At 42.4% G+C, this 12,091-nt stretch overlaps 1 pseudogene; it reads left to right on the top strand.

Annotated features, from left to right (window-relative positions):
• LOC112071317 (eyes absent homolog 1-like) overlaps nt 1-12,091 on the top strand; it is an 81,035-nt pseudogene that overhangs the window by 44,931 nt on the left and 24,013 nt on the right.

Genomic DNA, 12,091 nt, shown 5'->3' with positions numbered 1-12,091 from the left:
CCCCAAGAAGAAGAGAATTAGGTTACATACAGTTACATGCAGTTACAGTTACTATGTATCAGTTACATTACAGTTACATACAGTTATACAGTTACAGTTTACAGTTACATGCAGTTACAGTTATATACAGTTACATTCAGTTACAACAGTTACAGTTACTATACATGTTACATACAGTTACAACAGTTACAGTACATTAGCAGTTACAGTGCAGTTACAGTTACATACATTACAGTTAATACAGTTACATCAGCAGTTTAAGTTTACATGCAGTTACAGTTATATACAGTTACATACAGTTACACCAGTTACAGTTACAGTTATATACAGTTACATACAGTTACATGCAGTTACAGTTACATATAGTTACATACAGTTACATACAGTTACATTCAGTTACATTCAGTTACAGTTACATACAGTTACAGTTACATTCAGTTACATACAGTTACACACAGTTACAGTTACATAAAGTTACATACAGTTACATACAGTTACACACAGTTATATACAGTTACATACAGTTACATACAGTTACATTTACATACAGTTACATACAGTTACAGTTACATTCAGTTACATACAGTTACAACAGTTACAGTTACATACAGTTACAGTTACATACAGTTACAGTTATATACAGTTACATACATGTACAGTTACATAGTTACAGTAACATACAGTTACATACAGTTACAGTTACATACAGTTACATACATGTACAGTTACATAGTTACAGTAACATATAGTTACATACAGGTCGGTTACATAGTTACAGTTACATACAGTTACAGTTACATGCAGTTACAGTTACATACAGTTACAGTTACATACAGTTACATTCAGTTACATTCAGTTACATACAGTTACAGTTACATTCAGTTACATACAGTTACATGCAGTTACAGTTACATACAGTTACATACAGTTACATACAGTTACATTCAGTTACATACAGTTACATGCAGTTACAGTTACATGCAGTTACAGTTACATACAGTTACATACAGTTACATTCAGTTACATTCAGTTACATACAGTTACAGTTACATTCAGTTACATACAGTAACATACAGTTACAATTACATGCCAGACATCTACAGTAGGTTGTCTTAAATTGCACCCTATTCCGTATATAGTGCACTACTTTAGACCAGTGCCCATAGTCAAAGGCCCATAGTCTCTGGTCAAAGATGGTGCACTATATATAAAATAGGACGCCATTTGGGACACATCCTTAGTATCCCCTTCCTCGTCCCTACCGCAACTAAATACTTTGTTTGTGTCAGTTGACTGTAAGAGGACATTTGAACCTGGTTCAGTGATTTTAATTTTTTATTTAACCTTTATTTAACTAGGCAAGTCAGTTAAGAACAAATTCTTATTTATAATGACGGCCTACCCCGGGCCAAACCCTAACCCGGACACACGCTGGGCCAATTGTGCGGCGCCCTATGGGACTCCCAATCACGGTCGGTTGTGATACAGCCCAGGAACAAAACAGGGTCTGTAGTGACGCCTCTAGCACTGAGATGCAGTGCCTTAGACCGCTGCGCCAGGGTCTGTAGTGACGCCTCTAGCACTGAGATGCAGTGCCTTAGACCGCTGCGCCACTCAGGAGGCGTTCTATACTATGGGACTAGGGCTTTTGGACTGGTTTAACAGATTTCAATTGCAAGACTGAGATTATGTTTATCATTACTGGCTTTTCTATCTTTCTTTTTTTTGTAAATGATCAGTATTTTTTCACGTGTTGCATTTCACACCTGATTTTGACCGTGTTAAATTTACTAGCTGTATTTATTGTTTCTAAAGATGATTGGAAATATATATATAAAAAATATTATAATTTCGAAAAGCATAACTGTACATTTGGTGTTACATTTGGTGTGTTATTGTAACAAAAATAATTTAAAAGATTTTTACTCAAAACTATACACTATGCACTGACTTAAAATAGCCTTTACTAAAGTGCAAAGACAACGTGAAAATATAGCCGTGGTCGCAGTAGGTTTGTGTGTGTGTTGAAAAACGTTGATTAGGAAGTGGATCCACAGTGATATGGCCGTGTGTTTCATGAAGGAATGATAATGTGGTAGCGGCGCTAGTTACAAGCAATCACTTTCAATTTGGTCCTGGCCTGGCCTTGAAGCCTGGGGATGGATTCCAAACGGCACACTATTCCCTACGTACGGGCCCTGGTCAAATGTAGTGCGCTATAAAGGAATAGGGGTCCATTTGGGACAGGACCCAGGCAACAGGCCCACATTGATTCAGACCATTCTGAGTGTGTTTACGCCAGCCTAGCTGTCGTCATGGCAGCGCCAAAGTATCTCACAGAGGCAATATCCCAAATAGCACCCTATTCCTTACACTCTTAGAAAAAAAGGATTCCAGAATGTTTCTTCGGCTGTCCCATATGAGAACTCTTTTTGGTTCCAGGTAGAACACTTTTGGGTTCCATGTAGAACCCAAAAGGGTTCTACCTGGAACTAAAAAGGGTTCTCCTATGGGGACAGCCGAAGTATCATTTTGTGGGGTGCCATTTGGGATACAGCCAGAGATACACACAGAATATACGCTGGTCAGCAGAATAAACCCAACAGGGTTTTTTATCTGATTATTTGTACTTCATTATTGCGCTCCGGGTTTTAAACCTTAAATAAGGTTGGGGAAATAAATGGAGTAACGCAACGCAATTACACTTTCCTAGGAATCCAGAAGTTCTGTTGGCGAAAGATAATATTTACCTTATATCTTTAATGTTTAAATATGTACTTGCCCCCCTCCTTTCTTTTCAACTCTCTCAGTTATTGGAACCAGTGGCTACAGCCCAAGACAAACACACCAGTTCTCCTCTCAGATTTACCCTTCCAAGTAAGGCTTCTTTTATTTTGCTTTAGAAAATAAACGGCATCCAACTTCATTTGGTCCCTTTAATTAGATCCTGCTGCTAGATGTGGACGTTTCTACCTGCTTTGTTTTGCCTGGATGTCTGCAGTTTGTGCACTTACAAAATCAGTTGTAATTATTATCTTGTAAAAATGTCCTTTGCGACGTATACTTCTTATTTTGCTAATGCTAGTCCTACTCCTGTACTAATTACTATCTCTCTTTACGAGCTTCTGACCACTATGTAACATTATGTAGCAGAAACACAAAGAATGTGTCCGTATTGTTATGGTTTTTTGTGTTTGGTAAAATATGTTCCTCCTTTCTTTCTTTCTTTCTTTCTTTCTTTCTTTCTTTCTTTCTTTCTTTCTCTCTTTCTTTCTTTCTTCCTTTTTTCTCTCTTTCTTTCATTTTATTTATTTCTCTCTCTCTCTCTTCTCCTTTTCTGAAATAGCAGACCGTATCCACATATTCTCCCTACTCCTTCATCCCAAAATATGGCTGCGTACGGTCAGACACAGTACACCACAGGAATGCAGCAGGCCGCAGCCTATGCTAGCTACCCCCAGCCTGGACAACCCTACGGGATACCTGCCTATGGTAAGCACAGGCCAAACCCATGCCTCTGAATGTTACAGGACCTTTACATTACAAACCCGTCACTGCCATTTCTATGTACTAGATGTATTCGTATCATCAGGCCACCTCATGCCACACATGCAAATACCCTTATATTACTTATAGTTAGCTATATTACACGTATCTTTGTAATAAAGAATAAAATGTGATAATAATATGTCTATATATGATAAAGGTACAGGGCCCTCAGAAAGTATTTGGTTGCGTTACAGCCAGAGTTTAAAATGGATTTCATTGAGATGGTGTATCACTGGACTACACCACAATACTACATCATGTCAAAGTGGGAATTGTGTTTTTAGACATTTTTACAAATTAATAATAAATGAAAATCTGAAATGTCTTAAGTCAATAAGTATTCAAGCTATTTGTTAGTGCCTAAATAAGTTCAGGACTAAAAATGTGTTTAACAAGTCACGTAATAAGTTACTTACTCTGTGTGCAATAATAGTGTTTAACATGATGTTTGAATGACTACATCATATCTGCATCCCACATACAATTATCTGTAAGGTCCCTCAGTCAAGCAGTGAATTTCAAACACAGATTCAACCACAAAGACCAGGGAGGTTTTCCAATTCTTCTCATAAAGAAGGGCACCTATTGGTAGATGGGTAAAAATAAAAAAGAAGACATTGAATATCCCTTTGAGCATGGTGAAGTTATTAATTACACTTTGAATGGTGTATCAATGAAACCTGGTTCAGTCTGCTTTCACCTTTCAGCAGGACAATAACCTAAGACACAAGGCCAAATATACACTGGAGTGTATATAATATAACGTTGAATGTTCCCGAATGGCCTAATTACAATTTTGACTTAAATAAGCTTGGAAATCTATGGCAAGACTTGAAAATAGCTGTCTAGCAATGATCAACAACCAACTTGACAGAGCTTGAATAATTTTTTAACGAATATTCTGCAAATATTATTCCAATACAGGTGTGGAAATCTCTTAGAGACTTACCCAGAAAGACTCACAGTTGTAATCGCTGCCAAAAGTGATTGTTATGTAGATTTGATATTTCTCTATTTAATTGTCAATACATTTTCAAACATGTTTTCAACAACATGTGGAACAAGTCAAGGAGAAGGAATACTTTATGAAGGCTCTGTAAATAAACTTTATTTTCATAAGGATTCATCTTTATATTGTTCCTGTTCTAATTCAAAGTAAGGTTATGATGTTCATAATATTATAATATTAGTTATATTAGTTCTTATTCAGCTAATAATATATATATATCATTATAATTATATATAATATATATATATAGACTAGTCTTGGTTATATATATATTATATATATATATATATATATTAGCTGAATAAGAACTAATATAACTAATATTATAATATTATGCTACGTCATTCAAACATGCTTTACTACGTCATATTTCTTGTATAACTTCAATCTACATTAGTCTGTTCATATTGAAATGGCATGCTAGTTGTGTAGTCTTGGTAATACTACGTGCTATACAGCTCTTCGCCGGGGTATTGCAAATAAACACATAGCTCGGGACAAACAGTTCCCACGATAAAACAAAAGGAGTCCTAGAACTATGCTGAGTCGTTGGTTTGTGACTGCACCATATTTCCCGCAACCATCAAATACAAAAAAAAATGTGCTTATCAAGCTATTCAGTCAGATCGGAACGATTACCAATATACATTTCAAAAATAACAACAACAAAACAATGGTGTCTTCAGGCATCATAGGAACGAAACAGCCAAGTACATAACCATGTTCTCTATTTGTCCGAAGACGTTTAGAAGGCCTTGACCCCCCCAKAGAATGTCCAATATGACCAGGAATTTAGAACATGCATCACAATGATACCCTATCCCCTATATAGTGCACTACTTTTCACCAGAAGTAGTGCACTACAGTATATAGAGAATAGCATGCCATTTGGAACGCACAGAGTGTTTATTTGAGTGGTAGTGGACCTGCCATGGCATAGGAAAGAGGTTGAGTTTGAGTCAAAATAACCGACCGGCAGTTGGACTAATAACAAACACTAGTAGCAAGTGTGTTGTTTTTATTACTTGTGCAATAATTCAGAGATCGTCCATCTTTTAGCCATTCAAACATGCTACGTTATTCAAACATGCTACGTTATTCAAACATGCTACGTTATTCACACACGCTACGTTATTCAAACATGCTGCGTTATTCAAACATGCTGCGTTATTCACACACGCTACGTCATTCAAACATGCTGCGTTATTCAAACATGCTGCATTATTCACACATGCTACGTTATTCACACACGCTACGTAATTCAAACATGCTACGTTATTCAAACATGCTACGTCATTCAAACATGCTACGTTATTCAAACATGCTGCATTATTCAAACATGCTACGTCATTCAAACATGCTTTACTACGTCATATTTCTTGTATAACTTCAATCTACATTAGTCTGTTCATTTTTAAACCCCCAAACTACAGTTGATTCTAAAGTGAGGATTACAAACTACAGTTGATTCTGACTTGGGGATTACAAACTACAGTTGATTCTGACTTGGGGATTACAAACTACAGTTGATTCTGAAGTGAGGATTACAAACTACAGTTGATTCTGACTTGGGGATTACAAACGACAGTTGATTCTGAATTGGGGATTACAAACTACAGTTGATTCTGACTTGGGGATTACAAACGACAGTTGATTCTGAAGTGAGGATTACAAACTACAGTTGATTCTGACTTGGGGATTACAAACGACTGTAGATTCTGAAGTGTGGATTAGGTGTATTATCAATATATAAATTATAACAGTTACTAGCAGACTGATTTTTAAAAATCTGTCCTACTGGTAAAATGATTCTGTTAACAGAGACAATAATAAAGATAACAATACTAATATATTTAGTTGTATTTATTATAAAGCTAGCTCTATTTAATATAATACTAAATAGCTTTTAACATAGAGATAAAGATATGACTCAAAGTGCTTGGTTTAGAGTTGTCTGACAGCAGTGAGTTGTGTGTGCATCAAACCAATGTGGTGTTACTAACTGATTCAGGTCCATTATGGGCAGGCATAAAGACAGAGGGCGGACTGAGCCAGTCCCAATCCCCTGGACAGGCAGGCTTCCTCAGCTACAGCTCTGGTTTCAGCACCCCTCAGACGGGCCAGGCTCCATACAGCTATCAGATGCCAGGTGAGGAACACAGATAATATACTGTACTGTATAACTGCCCTGAATTGACATGTATTTCTCTTCTCTACTTTAGTCTCCTCTCCTCAACTTCCTACCTTGCCTCTCCTCTCTCCTCCGCTAACCCTCCTACCTTGTCTCTCCTCTCTCCCCTAACCCTCCTACCTTGTCTCTCCTCTCCTCCCCTAACCCTCCTACCTTGTCTCTCCTCTCCTCCCCTAACCATTCTACCTTGTCTATCCTCTTACATCCCCTAACCCTCCTACCTTGTCCGTCTCCTCTCTCCCCTAACCCCTCCTTACCTGTGCGTCTCCTCTCCTCCCTAACCATCCTACCTGTTTCTCTCCTCTCTCCCCTAACCCTCCTTACCTTGTCTCTCTCCGCCTAACACCGCTCCCCTAGGCCACCCCCCGACAACTGCTCTACCTATTCATAAGCGGTCTCCTGAAAAACTGGGAACCGGTCTCTGCGGACTCAATGACTTCCAAATGCGATCAAAAGCCCTCCTACCTAGCACTGTCGCTAACCTGCCCTGTCTCTCCATCATATGCGTCTCCCCCCTAAACCTCCTACCGTGTCTCTCCTTCGTCCTCTCCTCCCCTAACCTCTAAGCCTTGTCTCTGCTCTCCTCCCCTAACTAATCCTACCATCTGTCTATTCTCTCCTCACCTAACCCTCCTACAGGTCGTCCTCCTCTACTCCCCTAATCATGCTATAGCGGCCTCTTCAACTATTTTCTCTTTGCATTTCTACAAAGGACAATATCAGAAACATGGACTTTCCCCCCAACGTCCACAGACAGAATATGACAGTTTACAGACTGATTCACCCCCCCCCAAACCACACACCACCACTACCAGCAACCGGCGCTGCCACCAGTCACCCCCCTCCTAACAGAGGGTTGGTAGAAGCAGCAGCAGTTATGAGAAAGGCCCTTTATGTCGTTTCTCTCTCTCCGTTTTCGCTGGCTCCTCTCTCCTCTCCCCTCCCAATTCTCCCTCTCCTCTCTCGCCTCTCGCTCTCGTCCTACCCTCTCTCTCCTCCCTCCCTCCACTCCCTCTCCTCTCCTTCTCACACTCATCCCTCTCCTCGTCTCTCTCCCTCTCCTCTCTTTCCTTCTCTCCCCTCCCTCTCCTCTCTTCCCTCTCTTCCCTCTTCTTCCTCCCGTTCCATTCTATCCCGCTCTCCTCTCCTTCTCCTGCATTCCTCTTCGTCCCTCTCCTTCCTCTCCTCCCTCCTCCTCCTTCCTCCTTCCTCTCTCCTCTCCTTCCTCTCTCCTCTGTCCTCTCCGCTTCCTTCGGTCGACCCTCTAATCCCTCTCCTTCCTCTCTCCTCGTCGGTCCTCCTCCCTCTTGCTCTCTGCCTTTCCCCTCGTCCCATCTCCTTCCTCATCTCCGCTCTCCTTCCGACTCGACCGTTCCCGCTAAAACTCCCCCAACTCGATCCAGGCTTCCCCTCTCCCATCGTCCTTCCTCTCTCCTCTTAAGAAGAATCAACACAGATGGAAACATGATGGTGGGCCCTTAAGATGCTCCAGTCATGTTCTTCCTTTGTTGTTTTATTCCCTGTTCTCTGAGATGCTATTTGTATTTGTTTAAGAGCTGAGACCATGGTGATTTATACCCTAGAATCCACCCATAAATATAACTTGCTCTCTCGCCCCCCTCACTCTCTCTCTGGCTTTCTCTCTCTCTTTCTTTCTTTCTAAAAGAGGGTCAGGCTAGCTGCCATGTTGTGTTTCCCTTCATGGTTGGTTTCTGTCAGAGAACCTCAACAAACTTTATGCGTTCTCCAACAGAAAGCACTACTTTACATTACATACTGTAGTCATTATCCCAAGATGGCTAAGGGAACTATAATTATAACACACTTACACAGGTAGTTACTCTGGTATAAGAGGCCTGTACCAGAGACACCATAAACCTACTGTGGCCTAGCTATGCTCAAAAAGCCTCCTCTATTCTCAATAGAGAATAGCTGTAGCTAACTGTAGCCTATCAGCGCTAACCATAGCTCACTGAAGCCTAATGTATCAGCGCTAGCTGTAGCTAACTGCAGCCTATCAGCGCTAACCACAGCTAACTGTAGCCTACTGTATCAGCGCTAGCTGTAGCTATCAATGCTAGCTGTAGCTATCAGTGCTAGCTGTAGCTATCAGGGCTAGCTGTAACTGACTGTAGCCTATCTACCACAGATCTAATCCAACGATTATGGATATACCGACAAGATACACTTCTCTCCACCCTAACAATGGGATTCGTTGTCCTCAAAGTGGCACAACGTGCTGTCTAGCTCCCGCCTATCCTTTCTTAGGATTGGTGGATACATCTCATCAATGCAATCCCTTTTTTCAATATTCGATGAGGGTTGTTGACATCAACCGCCTGTATTCAATGGAGAAAGATGCCTCATGCCATGAATATGCATAGCCATCTCGAGCCATAGCTTTATGTTCTCTCCTCTTCACTGTAGTCAATTACAACCATGCTAACCATAGCCTATCAGCCATGCTAACCAGAGCTAACCGTAGCCTATCAGCCATACTAACCAGAGCTAACCGTAGCCTTTCAGCCATGCTAACTAGAGCTAACCGTAGCCTATCAGCCATGCTAACCAGAGCGAACCGTAGCCTATCAGCCATGCTAACCAGAGCTAACCGTAGCCTTTCAGCCATGCTAACCAGAGCTAACCGTAGCCTATCAGCCATGCTAACCAGAGCNAACCGTAGCCTATCAGCCATGCTAACCAGAGCTAACCGTAGCCTATCAGCCATGCTAACCAGAGCTAACCGTAGCCTTTCAGCCATGCTAACCAGAGCTAACCGTAGCCTTTCAGCCATGCTAACCAGAGCTAACCGTAGCTTTATGTTCGCTCCACTGTGTAATGTGTGACAGTAGAAACATCTCCACATGTTGTTGAAAAGCCTGCAGAGTATCTCACAATAAATAAGGCCAACAGAACAGCAGATGTGTGGAGCGGCCGGGGGAAGCCTCTTTTCCACGCCTCTTAACCAAATACTCCCTGCCTGCCTGCCGGCACACTGTACATAGTGAAATAATATAACATTTCAAATGTCTATATTCTTTAAAAACTTGTGTGAGTGTAATGTTTACTGATTATTTATTTCCCTTTTGTTTATTTTCTATTCCATTTACTTTGGCAATGTAAACATATGTTTTCCATGCCAGTAAAGCCCTTAAAATAGAATTTAATTGAAAGGGAGAGAGAGAAGGAGGGGGGGAGCTACTTTCCTGCCCCAATGGTTTAACTCATGATGACAGTATTATGTACCCATTTGTCTTCCTCTCTCTCTCTTTCTCTCTCTCTCTGCTTCCCACCCTCTCTCTGTCTCTCAATTGAATTCAATTCAAGGGGCTTTATTGGCTTGGGAAACATATGTTAACATTGCCAAAGCAAGTGAAGTAGATAATAAACAAATGAACAGTAAACATTACACTCACAAAAGTTCCAAAATAATAAAAACATTTCAAATTTCATATGATGTCTATATACAGTGGTGTAACGACGTGCACATAGTTAAAGAACAAAATGGGGAAATAAACCAACATAATTATGGGTTGTATTTACAATGGTGTTTGTTCTTCACTGGTTGTTCTTTTCTTGTGGCAACAGGTCACAAATCTTGCTGCTGTGATGGCACACTGTGGTATTTCACCCAGTAGATATGAGAGTTTATCAAAATCGGATTTGTTTTCGAATTCTTTGTGGATCTGTGTAATCTGACGGAAATATGTGTCTCTAAAATTGCCATACATTTGGCAGGAAGTGCAGCTCAGTTTGCAGCTCAGTAGAGACCCTAGTAGAGACCCTAGTAGAGATGGTAGAGACCTTAGTAGAGCTCCTAGTAGAGACCCCAGTAGAGCCCCTAGTAGAGATGGTAGAGCCCCTAGTAGAGCCCCTAGTAGAGCCCTGGGTAGAGCCCCTAGTAGAGTCCCTAGTAGAGTCCCTAGTAGAGCCCCTAGTAGAGACCCTAGTAGAGACCCTTGTAGAGACCCTAGTAGACACCCTAGTAGAGCCCCTAGTAGAGCCCCTAGTATAGCTGGTAGAGAGCCGCTTAAGTAGCGACCCAATTGTAGAGACCGGGCTAGTAGAGCTCGTAGAGCCGTAGAATAGAGCTGGTAGAGACTAGAGTAGACGCCCTAGTAGAAGCCCCTAATAGAGATGGTAGAGCCGGTGAGCGCCTCTAGGTAGAGGCCGCCTAGTACGCAGGGCCCGGCTATGTAGACCCTAGTAGAGCCGTCCCTAGTAGAGGCGCCATAATAGAGCCCCTAGAATAGAGCATGTGAGAGGCGCCCTAGATAGCAGCCGCTAGTGGAGCCCCTAGTGAGAGGCTGCTAGTAGAGCGCGCCGTAGTAGAGGCGCCCACTAATGGAGATGGTGGAGCCACTAGTGGAGCACCTAGTGGGAGCCCTAGTGGAGCGCCCTAGTAGAGATGGTAGAGCCGCCTAGTAGAGCCACCTGCAGTAAGAGCCCCTAGTAGAAGGATTGGTAAAGAGCCCCTAGTAGAGCCCCGTTAGTAGTAGCCCTAGTAGAGGCCGCCTAGTAGAGATGGTAGAGCCGGCCAGTAGAGCCCTAGTGGAGGCTAACTAGTAGGCGTCCTAGTAGAGCCCCTAGTGGAAAGCCCCTAGTAGTAGCCCTAGTAGAGATGGTAGAGCCCCAGTAGACCCCCTAGTAGAGCCCCTAGTGGGAGCCCCTAGTAGAGCCCCTAGTAGAGCCCCTAGTAGAGATGGTAGAGCCCAGATAGTAAGAGCCCCTAGTAGATGCCCTAGTAAGATGGTAGAGCCCTAGTAGAGCCCTAGTAGAAGCCCATTAGTTAAGAGATGGTAGACAGCCGCCTGAGTAGAGCCCACTAGTAGAGCCCCCTCGTAGGAGCCTTCAGCTAGTAGAGGACCCCCCTAGGTGAGATGGTAGAGAGGCCCTGGAGTAGGAGATTGGTAGAGGCCCCTAGTGGAGCCCCTAGATTCAGAGAGCACCGTAGTAGAGCCCTAGTAAGAAGATGGTAGAGCCCCTAGTAGAGTCCTAGTAGATGGGCGTACGTAAGAAGCCCTAGTAGAGATGGTAGAGCCCCATGAGTGAGAGATGAGGTAAGAGGCCCCTGAGTAGAGATGGTAGACGCGACCATCTCGTAGAGAGGCCCACTAAGAGTAGAGCCCGTCCTACAGTAGAGGATGGTAGAGAGCCCGCTAGTAGAGGGATGGTAGAGCACCGTAGTCAGAGCCCACTAGTAACGAGCTAAGCTATATAGTAGATGCAGGCCCCTAAAGTGGAGCCGTAGAAGGGGGAGCAGGGTGTGAGGAAGAGAAGGGCAGAGAGCAGAGGAACAGAGGAGTTAAGGGGAGGGAGAGGGCAGAAGGGGAGGGGCAGGT

Source organism: Salvelinus sp. IW2-2015, unplaced genomic scaffold (genome assembly GCF_002910315.2).
Source record: "Salvelinus sp. IW2-2015 unplaced genomic scaffold, ASM291031v2 Un_scaffold1584, whole genome shotgun sequence".
Taxonomy (NCBI): domain Eukaryota; kingdom Metazoa; phylum Chordata; class Actinopteri; order Salmoniformes; family Salmonidae; genus Salvelinus; species Salvelinus sp. IW2-2015.
The sequence above is the reverse complement of the archived record's forward strand: the minus strand, read 5'-3'. Positions and strand labels throughout refer to the sequence as shown.